The sequence below is a fragment of the Pleurodeles waltl genome, chromosome 1_2, assembly GCF_031143425.1.
Source record: "Pleurodeles waltl isolate 20211129_DDA chromosome 1_2, aPleWal1.hap1.20221129, whole genome shotgun sequence".
NCBI lineage: Eukaryota > Metazoa > Chordata > Amphibia > Caudata > Salamandridae > Pleurodeles > Pleurodeles waltl.
In genome coordinates, this window is record NC_090437.1 from 1,313,269,006 (window position 1) to 1,313,282,790 (window position 13,785).

Sequence of the window (13,785 nt, forward strand, 5' to 3'; positions counted from 1 at the left end):
ATATTACTTAATAGAAGCCTGTCCTAGTGTTTTATATGCATTTCTTTAATTGAGACCTGGTATAGTCCATTTTGCCGTGCACATTTGTTTAAATGAAGGCTCCCACAGCATGTTTGGCATTCGCGCACGAGCATAGCTATGCATGCCTGCATGTACGTCATCACACTGCAGGTTTTTTTTTTATTTTGCCGATGTTGCTCCACCTCAGAAAACAAGCATTTTATTTCTTGTTCTTTGTTCTTGTTATTTGTTATTTTATTATGGTAGGGAGCTTGGTTTTGTCGTAGAGCTCTCTCCCTTTGGCTTGCAGATAGCCAGCCTGTTGCGCTTTCCCTGCCTGGCCTCCTCCCGTCTCCCATTTCCTCTCCCAGCAGCTTGAGCTGCACCAACTAATTGTCATTTAAGCAGGAAGAGCTAGGAGCATTCTTTCCCCTTTGTTCATTTTCACCAGCTCACCACAGCTTCCTTTTTTCTTAGCTCTGGAATAAAAAAACTTCTAGCGTACACGTCAAGAATTTTCAATTCAATTAAGGACACAGAGGTGAGAATTATGCTTCTCTTTCCATGCTTTAATTATCCAGCAGCCAATCAGAGAGGATTTAGAAAAACAAAACATATCCCATAAACCCTCTCCATATCACTTGACCAACCATAGAGAGGGACAATAATACACTTCCTCTTTCTTTACTGCTTCCGCAGCCAGTTAAGTGTATTTTTTCCTGTCTAATTTACTGCTTATCTTAACGCGCTATGCTGTATGGTTATTGCTATTTTTAGATTCTTTGAAGCTGCAATTGGAGCGCGCGCTGCGTGCGCGTATTTAAGTAAGTGGAGTGGGAGCGGACAACAGCGCCTCGTGCCGGTGTTCTATCTTTAGCCGCTCCCTGTCCGAATCGGGTCGGCTCTATTATGTGCGCATGCGCAGAACTGTGCGCATGCGCACCGGCGATTTGGTCAATTTCGCCGTCTTAAACTGCTCCCCTCAACGGGCACTTCGGAAGCGCATGCGCGCTTTGAATTTTTATCGCGGATGACGCGCATGCGCATGCGCGTTTTTCATTTTAACGGTCGCATCGCCAGGGGCACGACGGATTGCGGTCGGAGCAGCAGTACCGCGTTACAAACTCGTCGGAGCGGCGCTACCCCTTCTTTAAGGTCAGTACTCGTGCCGATTATATATTATATATATATAATCTCGGCTTTCCTCTTTCACTAACTTTCTTTTGTGTCACTGCCCTTCTAGTTACCTGTTCCCGAGCTGCGTCACGGCACCTCATTGGGCCGTTAGAAGCAGCTCGGGACGCCGCACGCATTTCAAACGTGGGCAACTGGTAAATCTGCAAACATAAAGGGGATTGAAAACCTGCATTGACTTTAACCAAAGGAGTCACTTGAAGTTTTTTAATAGCAAAGATATTTTCTTTCAGAGAGATACTGTAATGGTGTTCCAAGGTGAGCTGTGGAGTGTGTGGTTTTATTAGACTGTTATAAATAATGTTAGTATTAGGTATAAACTATATATTAATCAAATCTGTATTTGAAAAACACTTTTTTAAAAATTTAACTGGAATGTATTTGCACATTTTGTAGCAGCCTATATTATGATGTAATTGTATTTATATAACGTTTACTACCCCCGACGAGGCATCAGTTGCATGTTTAAAACAAGGACTTACACATTCACAGTTCTTTCAGGGACATCCTACCTCATAGTACTAACAGGCATTGGCACAGCCAATAGGTCTTGTCTACGCAAGAGTTATTGGCTTTGCCAATGTGTTTTGACCAGAGTGGCTGCTGTTCAGCATGACTATAAGTTAGTGGCATAGTGGCGTGAAGTTCATTTAGAGTACAGTGCAGTGGGGTACTGTGCAGTTGTGTAGAGTGCAGTGGCATGGGACAAAGTAGAGTGGATTAGAGTGGCATACAATAGAGTCGCAGAGTGCAGTAGTCTAGAGTGGTGCAGTGGCATAGAGTAGACTTGTTTGGCAGAGAGTGCAGTGGCGTAGTGTTGAGTGGTGCAGTGCAGAGTTGATTATAGTGCTGTACAGTGCAGTTGCGTAGAGTGGATTGATTTAGAGTGGCATAGATTGCAGTAGCGTAGAAGGCAGTAGTACAGAGTAAATTGCTGTACAGTGGCGGAGAGTGCAGTGTTGCAGAGTAGAAGGTAGTGGTGTACAGTGTAGTTTAGAGTGCAGTGGCATGTGGTAGAGTAGCATAGAGTGGCATACAATAGCGTGGCAGAGAGTGCAGTAATGCAGAGTGGTGCAGTGTCATAGAGTGCAGAGTAGACTCGTTGCAGAGTGCAGTGGTGTAGAGTGGTGCAGTGCAGAGTATAGTGCCTAGAGTGCAGTGGCATAGGGTGCAGTGATGCAGTGTAGTGGCATAGAGTGCAGTAGTAAAGAATAGTGTGGTGTAGACCTCTGACCTGCTTTAGGTCTAGAGCTCGCCCCCCACGTCCGCAGCACCACCCTGCTGTCTCGTGCCCCTGACCCTCGCCCACGCTGCTGCTAGCGTGTTCGAGGCCCTCCTCCACCCGCAGGCATCCTCCTGCGCCTCATCCCTGGTGTCTAGTGGACTCTGTTTAAGCTTCACTTGACCTGTGTGCCGCTTTTCGCCGTCCTGTAAGTGTTTGTTTTTTCCTTTTTTTCAACGCCTTGCCTCCTTGCGCTTCTGCCCCCATTGTGCCCCTTCTGATTGCTGTACCCCGATTGTAATTTGTGCCAGAATAGTTTTTTGTGACTGTGTTTGAACTTTTCCTTACTGTTTGTGCCTTGCTTTTTTCCCTGTTTTTTTCGCCCCTTGGGCGCTCCCCCTTGCCGATCTACCCTTGCCGCTGCCTCCCTGCGGCCCGCCCCCATTCGCCGCTCCCTCCCGCCTCCCAGCTGCTCCTCCCTCCCCCTCCCTTCTTAATGGCTGGCGCTGCGCGTCGCGAGTGAGCGACCTCTGACCTGCTTTAGGTCTAGAGCTCGCCCCCCACGTCCGCAGCACCACCCTACTGTCTCGTGCCCCTGACCCCCGCCCACGCTGCTGCTAGTGTGTTCGAGGCCCTCCTCCACCCGCAGGCATCCTCCTGCGTCTCATCCCTGGTGTCTAGTGGGCTCTGTTTAAGCTTCACTTGACCTGTGTGCCGCTTTTCGCCGTCCTGTAAGTGTTTTTTTCCTTTTTCAGCGCCTTGCCTCCTTGCGCTTCTGCCCCCGTTGTGCCCCTTCTGATTGCTGTACCCCGATTGTAATTTGTGTCAGAATTGTATTTTGTGACTGTTTTTGAACTTATCCTTACTGTTTGTGCCTTGCTTTTTCCCCTGGTTTTTTCGCCCCTTGGGCGCTCCCCCCGTGCCGCTCTACCCTTGCCGCTGCCTCCCTGCAGCCCCGCCCCCATTCGCCATTTCCTCCTGCCCCCCCAGCTGCTCCTCCCTCCCCCCTCCCTTCTTAATGGCTGGCGCTGCACGTCCGCGCCTGGATTGCGCCCAGTGCCACCCTCCCCCTCCCCCCCGGTCCTCACGCCCCCGCATCCCCAGCCTTTGCTACTCGGCCAGCGAACTCCTCGCCCTCAACCCTGGCCCATCCACAGCCTGCTTCCAGGCCACCCCGAAGCACACCAAAGGACCCTTCTCCTGCCGCACCTGCAAGTTCACCTGCAACAGAACAACGAAGCCTACAACAACCAACACCAAACACCTGAACTGTATCCTCCTCAACACACGCTCCGCACGAAAGCACGCCATCCAGCTCTGGGACCTGCTCGACACCACTGCCCCAGACGTAGCCTTCCTAACCGAAACCTGGTGGAACGACTCCTCGGCCCCAGACATCGCCATCGCCATCCCTGACGGTTACAAGAGCACCAGAAGAGACCGCACCAACGGAATCGGTAGAGGGATAGCCATCGCCCACAAATACACCCTCAAGATCCACACCCACACGGAAGACACCCTCAAGACAGCCAAACACCTTCATTTCCAGATCCACACGGACCCCAACACTACCCTCAGAGGAACCTTCATATACCGTCCTCCAGGACCAAGAGCCCCCTTCAGCGACACCATCTCCGACCTCGTAAGCACCCACGCCTCAACAGACTACATCCTCCTGGGAGACCTCAATTTCCACCTGGAGATCAACAATGACGCCAACACCGCATCTCTGACCAACAACCTCTCCAACCTCGGACTCAGACAACTGGTCAACACACCCACCCACATCGCCGGTCACACCCTTGACCCACTCTTCTCTGCAAGCAACCACATCTCTTTCAGCCACACCTCCGAACTCCACTGGACCGACCACCACTGCGTCCATTTCACCTTCAAGAAAAACACCGAACACCACCGCACCCCACTACCGCCTCACCGCGCTGGGGAAAAGTCACCATAGAAGAACAACTAACCAGCACCCTCGCCAAAAACCCACCACCCGACCCGGACTCCGCCGCCATCAACCTCCAACAATGGATCCTCAACTGCGCCAACATCCTAGCACCACTCAAGAGACCCACCGTCAACCAAGAAAAGAAAAAACCAGCCTGGTTCACAGACGAACTGATCACCTCCAAACGCAACTGGCAGAAACTCAAGAAAAAATGGATCCTCGAGCGCACACCCGACAGCCTTGCAGCCCTCAAGGAAGCCAACCGCGAACACCACCAACTGATCCGACTCGCCAAACGCTCCCACTTCACAGAACGCCTTAACAACAACGCACACGACTGCAAGGAACTTTTCTGCATCGTGAAGGAGCTCTCCAACCCCAACGTCAACGACGTCCCACCATCCCAGAAACTCTGCGACGATAGCTCCACCTTCTTCTACCAGAAAATCGCAGCCATCCACAACAGCTTCAACACCTCACCTCCCCCTGACCCCCACCCCCAACAACTCCTCCCACGCCGACCGCCTCACCACCTGGACCCACGTAGACGTCGCCAAAACCCTAGACCATGAACTCCATCCGCTCAGGATCTCCCTCTGACCCCTGCCCACATCACGTCTTCAACAAAGCCGACGTCACCATCGCCCCCCAACTCCGCAAGATCATCAACCTTTCCTTCAACACCGCTACCTCCCCGGACAGCTGGAAGCACGCAGAAATCCAACCTCTCCTCAAGAAACCTAAGGCTGACCTCCAACGATCTCAAAAACTTCCGCCCGATCTCCCTCCTCCCCTTTCCAGCGAAGGTCATCGAGAAGATCGTCAACGCCCAGCTCACCCACTACCTCGAAGACAACTCCATCCTAGACCCCTCCCAATCCGGCTTCAGACGCAACCACAGCACAGAGACTGCACTCCTCGCCGCCACAGATGACATCAGACAACAAATGGACAACGGCAAAACTTCAGCCCTCATCCTCCTAGACCTCTCCGCTGCCTTCGACACGGTATGCCACCGCACCCTACTAAATCGCCTCCACGAAGCCGGTATCCAAGACAAAGCCCTCAACTGGATCTCCTCGTTTCTCTCCGGCAGAACACAGAGAGTCCGACTCTCACCCTTCCGCTCCGAAGCCACCAACCTCATCTGCGGCGTCCCCCAAGGCTCCTCGCTAAGGCCAACGCTGTTCAATGTCTACATGGCCCCCCTCGCACAACTGGCCTGTCAGCACAACCTCAGCATCCTCTCCTACGCCGACGACACCTAGCTCGTCCTCTCCCTGACCAAAGATCCTCACATTGCCAAAGCCAACCTCCACGAGGGACTGAAATCCATCGCAGAGTGGATGAGCAACAGCCGCCTGAAACTAAACTCCGACAAGATGGAAGTCCTCATCCTCTGTCGCTCTCCCTCGGCCTGGAACGACTCTTGGTGGCCCACCGCCCTGGGCCCCCCACCCACCCCAGCCAGCCACACACAAAACCTCGGCTTCATCCTCGACTCCTCTCTCACCATGTCCAAACAGGTCAACGCAGTCTCCTCCTCCTGTTTCAACACCCTCCGCATGCTCCGCAGAATCTTGAAGTGGATTCCAACAGAAACAAGAAAGACGGTGACCCAAGCCCTCGTCAGTAGCAGACTCGACTACGGCAACGCACTCTACACAGGCATCCCAACTAAAGACATCCAATGACTCCAACGCATCCAGAACGCATTCGCCTGCCCGATCCTCGACATACCCCGCCGATGTCACATCTCCCACCACCTGAAGGACCTCCACTGGCTCCCTGTGGACAAGAGGATCACCTTTAAACTCCTCACCCACGCACACTAAGGCACTACACGACACTGGACCCACCTACCTGAACACCAGACTCAACGTCTATGTTCCCTCACGCCAACTCCGCTCTGCCAACCTTGCCCTCGCCATCGTCCCCCGAATCCAGCGCAAAACCTCTGGTGGCAGATCCTTCTCCTACCTCGCCGCCAAGACCTGGAACTCACTCCCGACCTCACTACGCCAGACCCAGGACCTCCTCACCTTCAGGAGACTCCTCAAGACATGGCTCTTCGAACGATAGCAGCTGCCCCCGTGCCTCGAAACCCTAACGGGTACATAGCGCACTTTATAAATCTAATGATTGATTCATTGATTGATAGAGTGCAGTTTTGTAGTGTCAGTGGAGTGGCACAGAGTACAGTGGTGCAGAGTAAAGGGCAGCGGCATACAGTGCAGTTGTTTAGAGTGCACTGGCGTAGAGTACAGTGGCATGGGACAGAGCAGTGTCATAGAATACAGTGGAATAGAGTGTATTGGTGCAGAATGTATTAGTACAGAGTAGAGTGGTGTAGAGTATGGTGGTGACCAGTGCAGTGTTTCTCAAAGATTCCAAAATTAAATGGCCATTTTTCAGAGTATCTATACAATCTTGTATTGTCTGACATCTGCCCCATTACTGTTTCTTTCATGGAAAGAAGAGTGACCTTCATTTGTATTACGGACATTTGAGATAAGTAGGTGAGGTACTGGTTAGTTGAGGTACATCATCATACTTAGTATAACTCACATATAGTATAGCTCCCCTGTTAATATAGTTGATTTACAGTTAGCAGCTGAACTTAATTGTGTATGGGCAGTCAATTTCTTCTTTCAGTTAATTGGTTAGTCCAGTCTACTGGTATTTTGTACGAGCATCTATCCTATCTGCTCAGTTTATATTTTTTTCGGCAGGACATATTGTTACAGTGGTTAAAAAATGAGAATCAAATACAATATCTGTATGTATTTTGCGTTTTGCTTATTGTCAAATGTCCTTCTCTTAAGGTTCACCCCCAAACGTTGGCCTTCCTACTCTTTCTCAGACTTTTTCTTGTTGTTGGGCCTCTGAGCACTTTACCACTACTAACCAGTGCTGAAGTGCATGCGCTCTTGCCTTAAAATATGGTGATGTATGCTTAACACAGTTGGCATATTTAATTTACTTATGAGTCCCTAATAAATTGTACTTACCTATGCCCTGGATTTGTAAATTAAAGGCTACTAGTGCGCCCACAGTAATGATTGCGCATCCCAAGTAGTAGGTCAACATAACTTGCTTGTCATTCCAGAGTCTGTGTGTGCAGTTCTAAACTTCCATTTTGATCTGTCAAGTTAAATCTTTCCAGGTTCAAACCTTTATTTTTAAAACATATGTAACCCCTTTAGTGGGCCTGGGACAGATCAAAGGGCAGGGGCAAGTTGGACGTGTATTTTTAATTTTAACCTGTTGTGGTAATTCAAAAACTATTACACTTGTCTTTCACCACCGCAAGGCCTAACTTTCACTTAAGCTAACATCAGGGTTACCTTGAAGCAGCCTGTCTAATTTCGAATTGAAAAAAACAAAATTTGGACTTTGGTGTCTATGGACTCGCAATTCAAAATCACAACTTATGGTCAAGTCTAACATTAATTTGTGTGGCTGAAAATGTCACATTAATAAATTTGCCGTTTTATTTTCTTAAATATTTACTGCCTACTGGCATGTCTACATGTTTGGGTGGGTGACGCATCATCTCTTGTGCATTCCCTCCAGACAGGCACATGCCAAGGGAGCTCAGGTGTGACTGGATCATAAATATCCTGATGGCCCACCCTGGGCAGGATGAAATGGTGCAGCTGGCACATCTAAATGGGCTGGCTATTCTTCCCATACATGGATGCATAATCCCCCTTAGCGAGTCTGCAACTAGTCACTGCACTTCCTGTCCTATTTGCACTTTCTTCAAAGGCCTCTTTTTTAAGTCTCCCCCATTTCAGAGGCACCACTGGGCATAATAATTGGACCTTTTTTTTCCCTTTCACTTGCTGCTTTTCTGTCCTTTTCTCGTTTTTTCCCTCTTGTGTTTACCCCGCAATGCTGGTGTCCCAGCATCCCCACCCACCCCATGCAAAGCGCTTCTCCCACCTCCTTATCGCTGGACCACCGCCTCCATACCTCTCTTCCTTAACGACGGCCGCCACGCTAGTGCGCCACAGGGAAGCCTGTTTGTGCATGGACGCCAGCCAGCACCAGGGACCCTGGTTCTCACCCCTTCTGCTGGTTTAACGCAAGCACTCTACGTGCCCTGAACCCCATAAGATCATCAGCATGCCACCAAGCTGACCACATGTACAAACATGGATCATTTTCTTGCTGCGCCTGCTCCAGCATACTCCCAAGTACCACCTCATGATTCCTCACTGCTTCTTAACACATGCTCCCTCGTCAAGCATGCACTACAAGTCTGAGACCTCGACTCAACAGCTCTGGACGTCACCATCTCGCTATGAGTTGGATCACCCCTGCAGCTACCACGGACATTGCCACGGCCATTACGCACAACTACAAAATCATACACAAGGACAGAGCCAACCTTCCTGGAGGTGTCCTTGCCATAATCTACTAGAACAACCTCCGCCTTTCATCATCTAGTCACATTCTGTCAACGCATGAGCATCTACATTTCCACATCCTGACCAACCGAAACACCTTCCTACGTGGCACCCTCATCTACAGGCCACCTGCACCTCAACCCCAGTCTTTACAAGACATTGTCAACCTCATTGCCTCTCCAAGCACTCACTTCCTCCTGTTACATCCCACTCTGTTTTCTCGATTTACAGCTTGATACCCTCAATGACCCCCAATACATCAAACATCCTGTACGACCCTACAATTCTCGGCGTCAAACAACTAGTCATCGTCCCTACCCACAAACCCCTTCACATCCTCTACGCCATTCTCTCAGCAGGGGACAACCTCACCTTCATCCACACCTCCAAACACTGTTGGCTTGACCAAGTGCATCTACTTAACCTACTCAAACACTGCACGCTACCACATTCCCTAACCCCCTGGCAAACATTGGGGTATAGTCACGGAAGCACAGATCACCAAACGCTGTCAACCACTCCAATGAATCCGCAGGCAAACTAAAGCGCTGACTCTGAATGTGCAGCCAATGTAGCCCCCCTAAGGAAATTGGCATGGAATCTACATAGCAAAACTCCCAAGTGGTTTACGCAAGACCTACATCAATCCAAGCACGCCTCAGACGATTGTAATGCAAATGGAGCCTCCGCAAATCCACCAAACCGCACCGCCTGCAAAAATACAACGTACCACCAGAACATACGAGCCACCCAAAAAACTGCATTTCAAGCATGCCTCAACACCAGCACTCGCAATATCAAAGAGCTCTTCATCCTTGTCAAAGAGTTCACGAACCGCAGGGCAGAAACCTCATCCATCCCTCCCTCCCAAGACCTCCGCAACGATCTTCCCCACCTTCTTTCACTGTAAGATCTGGGACATCTACAAAGGCTTCAGCATACAGAGCCCGCCTTCACCGCTCAGCACCATGGACCTTGCTCCCCCACCAGATACGAACTGCTGAACCACCATTACTGTAGAGGACACCCAAAGAATAATGAACTCCATCCACTTGGGAGCACCCTCAGATCCATGCCCTCATCACATCCTCAAGCTTGTCATTCCCATCATTTCACCAGAGCTTTGCTGAACCATCAACCTATCGTTTAAGACTGCCACATTCCCCTCAGACTGTAAACACGCAGAAATCCGCCCGCTACTCAAGAAACCCAAAGCCGACCCTAGGGAGCTGAAGAATTACTGACCCATGTCTCTGCTCACTTTCCCAGCCAAGGTAACGGAAAAAGCCATCAACTAGGAACTCGTAGAGTTCCTCGAGAGACACCGTATTCTAGAACTTTCCCATTTCCGATCTGGAAGCAATCACAGCACCGAAACTGTACTTTTGGCCACCACCAACAACATACGCATCATACTGCACAGCGTAGGCACTGCCGCACTCAACCTTCTAGACCTCTCTACTGCATTCTAGACAGTCTCCCACTTCAGCCTCTGTGACAGGCTGCTCAACGCTGGCATCTGAGACAAAGCCCTGAGCTGGATCTGGTCCTTCCTCACCAGAAGAACACAGAGGGTCAGACTACCACCATTCACATCAGAACTTAGACACTTGCTGCAGAGTAGCCCAAGGATCCACACACTGCCAGAAGCTTTTTAACCTCTTCATGGCTCGCTCGCTAAGATCATCAAACACAAGGTAAAGATAGTCTCCTACGACAATGACACCCAACTGATCCTCTCCATGTCGGACGACTCTGCTCAAGCCAAGATGCATTTTCCCAATGGGAGGAGAGCAGTCTGCCCTTGGATGGACATCAGCTGCCTCAAGCTCAACTCAGACAAGAAATGCTTGTGATTGCCTACACCCCATTCTGCCTGGAACGACTCCTGGTGGCCCCCCCACTCATGTTAATGCCCCCACCCACATTAATCAATTGTGTAACCTGGCCTTTACCCTTGGCTTCTCTATCAATAACACAACAAATTAACGCTGTCTCCTCAACAAGCTTACACACCCTCTGTAGGAAAATGCCTCCTTTTTGCAGTCCACAACCCCCACCTACCCCAAACACTTTTTTCCTGCTATTGATGCTGACTCTACTGAGTACTGAAGTGTGTTGAGATCCTGCTAATCAGGCCCACCACCAGTGTTCTTTCAGTTAAAATGTACCATTATTTCCCCAAATTGGGACACCCCTCGCACACAGATAAGTCCCTGGTACCGACCTCCAGGACCAAGAGCCCCCTTCAGTGACACCATTTCCGACCTCGCAAGCACCTACGCCCTCGCCTCAACGGACTACATCCTCCTGGGAGATCTCAGCTTCCACCTGGAGAACGACGACGACGCCAACACCGCATCACTGACCACCAACCTCTCCAACCTCGGACTAAGACAACTGGTCAACACACCCACCCACATCGCCGGTCACACCCTAGACCCACTCTTCACTGCAAGCAACCACATCTCATTCAGCCACACCTCCAAACTCCACTGGACCGACCACCACTGCGTCCACTTCACATTCAAGAAAAACACCGAACACCACCGCACCCCACTACCGGCACACCGCCGCTGGTGAAAAGTCACCGAAGACCAACTAATCAGCACCCTCGCCAAAAACCCACCGTCCGACCCCACCGACCTGGACTCCGCCGCCATCCACCTCCAACAGTGGATCCTCAACTGCGCCAACACCCTCGCACCACTCAAGAGGCCCACTGTCAACCAAGAAAAGAAAAAAGCAGCCTGGTTCACAGACGAACTGATCATCTCCAAACGCACCTGCCAGAAACTCAAGAAAAAATGGCTTCTCGGGCGCACACCCGACAGCCTCGCAACCCACAAGGAAGCCACCCGCAAGCACCACCAACTTATCCGACTCGCCAAACGCTCCCACTTCACAGAACGCCGGAACAACAACGCACACAACAGCAAGGAACTCTTCTGCATCGTGAAGGAGCTCTCCAAACCCAACGCCAACGACGTCCCACCATCCCAGAAACTCTGCGACGCACTCTCCACCTTTTTCTACCAGAAAATCGCCGCCATCCACGACAGCCTCAACACCACACCTCCGCCAGACCCCACCCCCAACAACTACTCCCACGCCGACCGCCTCACCACCTGGACCCACGTAGATGACGCCGAAACCCGAAAGACAATGAACTCCATCCACTCAGGATCCCCCTCAGACCCCTGCCCACACCACGTCTACAACAAAGCCGACTCCACCATCGCCCCCCAACTTCGTAAGATCATCAACCTATCCTTCGACACTGCAACCTTTCCGGTCAGCTGGAAGCACGCCGATATCCAAGCCCTCCTCAAGAAACCTAAGGCCGACCTCAAAAACTTCCGCCCGATCTCCCTTCTCCCCTTCCCAGCGAAGGTCATCGAGAAGATCGTCAACGCACAGCTCACCCACTACCTCGAAGACAACTCCACCCTAGACCCCTCTAAATCCGGATTCAGACGCAATCACAGCATTGAGACTGCACTCCTTGCCGCCACAGACGACATCAGACAGCAAATGGACAACGGCGAAACTTCAGCCCTCATCCTCCTAGACCTATCCGCCGCCTTCGATACGGTCTGCCACGCACCCTACTAACTCGTCTCCACGAAGCCGGAATTCAAGACAAAGCCCTCAACTGGATCTCCTCTTTTCTCTCCAGCAGAACCCAGAGAGTCAGACTCTCACCCTTCCGCTCCGAAGCCACCAACCTCATCTGCGGCGTCCCCCAAGGCTCCTTGCTAAGCCCAACGCTGTTCAAAGTATACATGGCACCCCTCGCACAGCTGGCCCGTCAGCATAACCTCAGCATCCTCTCCTATGCCGACGACACCCAGCTCATCCTTTCCCTTACTAAAGATCCACACACCGCCAAAGCCAACCTCCACGAGGGACTGAAATCCATTGCCGAATGGATGAGAAACAGCCGCCTGAAATTAAACTCCGATAAGACGGAAGTCCTCATCCTCGGACGCTCCCCCTCGGCCTGGGACGACTCCTGGTGGCCCACCGTACTGGGTCCCCCACCTACTCCTGCCAACCACGCACGCAACCTCGGCTTCATCCTCTACTCCGCTCTCACCATGTCCAAACAGGTCAACGCAGTCTCCTCCTCCTGCTTCAACACCCTCCGCATGCTCTGCAGAATCTACAAGTGGATCCCGACGGAAACCAGAAAAACGGTGACTCAGGCCCTTGTCATTAGCAGACTTGACTACGGCAACACACTCTACACAGGCATCCCAGCAAAAGACATCAAACGACTCCAACGCATCCGCTTGATCCTCGACATACCCCGCCGATGCCACATCTCCCACCACCTGAAGGACCTCCACTGGCTCCCTGTGGAAAAGAGGCTCACCTTTAAACTCCTCACCCACGCGCACAAAGCACTACACGATTCCGGACCCGCCTACCTGAACAACAGACTCAACTTCTACATCCCCTCCCGCCAACTCCGCTCCGCCAACCTCTCCCTCGCCATCGCTCCCCGAATTCAACGCAAGACCTCCGGCGGCAGATCCTTCTCCTACCTCGCCGCCAAGACCTGGAACACACTGCCGACCTCCCTGCGCCAGACCCAGGACCTCCTCACCTTCAGGAAACTCCTCAAGACATGGCTCTTCGACCGATAGCAGCTGCCACCCCCCCCCCCCCCCTCCCAGCGCCTTGAAACCCTAACGGGTACATAGCGCGCTTTATAAATTTAATGATTGATTGATTGGCAAAAGGTACCAGTGGTACCAAGGGCCCTGTGACCAGGGAAGGTCCCTAAGGGCTGCAGCATGTGTTGTGCCAACCTAAGGGATCCCTCACCTAACACAGGCACACTGCCATTGCAGTTGGTGTGTGTTGGTGGGGATAAAAAGGCCAAGTCGATATGGCATCCCCTTCAGGATGGCATGCACACCAAATACTGCCTTGGTATACGTAAGTCACCCCTCTAGCAGGCCTTAATGCACCCTGCCTTACGGCTTTATTCC

General features: G+C 51.4%; 1 long non-coding RNA gene across 2 annotated transcripts in view; it reads left to right on the forward strand.

The window, feature by feature from the left end:
• The first annotated feature begins 1,074 nt into the window (after positions 1–1,074).
• The window catches only part of LOC138296259 (uncharacterized), a 65,350-nt gene continuing 52,639 nt past the window's right edge, over positions 1,075–13,785 (forward strand). For both annotated transcript variants that reach the window (XR_011203799.1, XR_011203800.1), the window contains exon 1: positions 1,075–1,155. This is a non-coding gene — a long non-coding RNA (uncharacterized lncRNA). The remainder of the gene's footprint in view (positions 1,156–13,785) is intronic.